This window comes from Tiliqua scincoides, chromosome 2, assembly GCF_035046505.1.
Source record: "Tiliqua scincoides isolate rTilSci1 chromosome 2, rTilSci1.hap2, whole genome shotgun sequence".
Taxonomy (NCBI): Eukaryota; Metazoa; Chordata; class Lepidosauria; order Squamata; family Scincidae; genus Tiliqua; species Tiliqua scincoides.
This window is the reverse complement of record NC_089822.1, coordinates 141,503,797-141,506,993: the sequence shown is the minus strand read 5'-3', so window position 1 is coordinate 141,506,993 and position 3,197 is coordinate 141,503,797.

The following is a 3,197-nucleotide window of genomic DNA, read 5'->3' as shown; positions in this document are numbered from 1 at the left end:
CGAAAGAAAAGGCTCAGCCCCCTCCCTTCCACCCACCCCCCACCAGCCTCCTTTCCTCCAATTCAAAACTCTCCACCAAATAATCTTTGCCGACGACAGCTGAGCAGTGACCTCAGCAAGGGCTGGGAGGGGCCAGCCAAGAAGTTGGGTGACCCAAGGGGGGGAGGAGGAGAATAGGTTTGCAGAAAAAAGTCATTGCCTCCTCCTCAGCCGCCACCCCCCACCAATTGGGGGAAGCACAAGCGGGGGAGGCGATGCTCTTGAATGTGGCTGGGCGTCCAGCGACCGCTCATAGCAGCAGGGACTGAAAGCAGAGGCTGGAAAAGAAGTGCTCACACTGCCCCCCCCTTTGGGCCAGGGTTTGGTTTCTTCCAGTTACAGATAATTGTTTTATTGTCTTGCACAGAGAAAGAGGCAATTTAGCTTGGAGATGCTGCTTACAGTAGTAGGGGGGGGGGAAGGGGAGAAATCCTGTCTACCAACTTCTCACTCTATAAGCCACTTGTTCTTTCCCAGAGTTGGGGACATTGCAAGCCCCCAGATCTGACCTCTCCAAGGCTTGCCCCTTGCAGAGGGAAGCACCTAGGTGTCCTGCTGCCTGAGGCTGCAATCTTATCCACACTTACTTGGGAGTAACCCCCATTGACTATAATGGGACTTAGATCTGAGTAGACATGTAGAGAATTGGGCTCTAAGCCCCTTAGTAATCACACTTACCTTTTCTTTCTCAGGTGAGAAGAGTGGTCTGAGCAGGAGGTATTCCATCCTGGGTGCCCCCCCCCTTTGTGCTGGTCACCAGCTTTCGCTGTCACTCCTCAGCTTCTGGAATGCTGGCAGTGGGGCTGGCCCTCTCCTGAGCATCCCAAGCAGCTCAGGCCTTCCTCTGCAGGCTTATTAGCTGGCCAGCTGTCTGAGCAGGTGCCTGAAGCAATGCCAGCGATGGCAGCTGGGTGTGTGGAGGTTGGTGGAGTATTCACTGGAGGACAGGAGCCTCCAGCACAGTACAACAGCATCCTTCTTGGGAGATCTGCCTGCCACAGAGCTACACGCAACCCCTCGCTTGCGGGTTCCCAAATTCCCTGCCAAAGACAGATGTGCTGGGTCTTGAGGCCTTTTTCTTACAGGATGCTGAATTGCCCAACTTGCTTTTCTGGCCTCAGTTCTGCAAGCATAAAAACAACACTGGCCAGAATGAACGTTTGGTTTTAAAACTGCACTTTCCTCCCTTCCTGTATGGATGGATGATTTGTCTTCGTGCACAAATAATGCAAGAAAGACTAAAATGTGTCGTTAGTGTGATGTGTGTAAACACCCTTTGTGCCAGATGTACTGGTAATCTGCTGGACATCAGTCTGAGCCATAAAGTAGGTGATGTCTGAGTTCGGCTCCTGTGCCCTGCTATTCTCTTGTCTTTTGAATTCTAGTAAGCCCCCATCCCTGCCCCATGTCCCAGTTTTTTCCTATAAGCAATGCAATGATAGCAGCTGTTATACCAGCAGCTAAGAGCGAAGCCAGAAGCAGATGGTTCCAGCAACAGTCAAAGTCAAATTTGGTCCCCTGCCTTGGTTGCCAGAGAGCCGTAATGAGTAGTGGAGGCTTGGGCTCTTTCTTGTTCCGACCATCAGAGATCAGAACACGCACCCCTGGGACAGACCATGCCTCCACCGCCTATCCATCTGTCTTTTGTGTGCTTGCTTCTCTACTCTCACGGATCCCCTCCCACCAAGCACAGGGAAAGGCTGGCAATGTTGCTGAAGCCCGTGGGACCCTGAGGCACTGCCAATGGCCTTATGCCCCCTGCCAGCAAAATTTTCTCACCCTCTGCAGTGGCTCCTTGCCACCTTCTCACTCGCTGAGTCTTGCCAAGGGAAAGCTCTCTCTCCATTCATGCACTGAATGTAGGCCTTGATGATGATGATTAAGAATATTCACTTGCCATTTTTTCAGTAAAAGAAGTTCACAATGCAGTTTATATGGCAAAATAAGTTGTTCCCTGTTGCAAAAGGCCTCATGATCTAAAAAGATGCAGAACCAGATGCAGATGAAATTAGTCTGTGGAAATTCTTGCCGCAGGAAGTGGTGATGGCATCTCGCCTGGAGGGGATTGGACAAATTTCTGGACAAAAAGTCTATCACGGGTTACAAGTCATGATAGGTATGTGCAAGCTCCTGATTTTAGAAGTAGGCTACCTCAGAATGCCAGGTGCAGGGAAGGACACCAGGATGCAGGTTGAGTCTTGCTGACTTGTGTGCTCCCTGGGGCATTTGGTGGGCCACTGTGAGATACAGGAAGCTGAACTAGATGGGCCTTGGTCTGATCCAGCAGGTCTGGTCTGATCCAACATTCTTATGCTCCTCTTTCTCCATCCACTCCTTGGATTGGAAAAGGAAGAGGGGGGGAGAGAGGAAGAGGAAATGTGAGAGCAAGGATGATACAGTGGTTGTGGTGTTAGACCTGGAACATTCAGATTCAAATCCTCCCAAACCATGAAGCTTCCTGGGTGACCTTGGGCCAGTCGTTCCCTCAACCTCAACTACCTCACAGGGTTGTTGTGAGGACAAAAGGAGGGAAGGAACCATGTACACCACCCTCAGCTCTTCGCAGGAAGGGCAGTATTAAAAAATATGGAAAGAGTGCTGAGCTGGAGCCCTGGAGAGTGAAAGGGGCAGGGGTTAGCACATCATCTGATAAGAGGGATAGCATTTGGCATCAGGTCTTGGGCTGGTCTGTCCTAGATTGCTTCCTCCATGCAGCTGCTATTGACTAAAGAAAAATTAAGGACATCAGGACCATGTTAACATAACATGTAGCCAGGCTTGGCCCTGAGTGGAAAACTCAGGTTCCCAAAATGCACTTTGTTCCAAGCTGCAAGCCTTGCTGATGGGGAGTTCCCACAGTATAACCCTAGAGGCCATCAGGGCTGCTCACTGAAGTGCAAATTCTGGTACATGCCTTCCACCTTGCATTGAAAACTCACTTTTCTTCCAAACCCATGGCCCAGGAGACTTTTCAAACTGGTTTGAAAATGGAGCCAGTAGGGTTCAGTTAGACAGAAGAAGAGGCCTTGGAGCCAGGAATAAAAAATGCTTTACACACAACACAGTTTTTCAATCATACTGTGCTAGGAATAGTGTTGTGCCCCAAAGTTTACAATATTCTTCACTCTCACCACCCAATAAAAGGTGCAAACCACCTT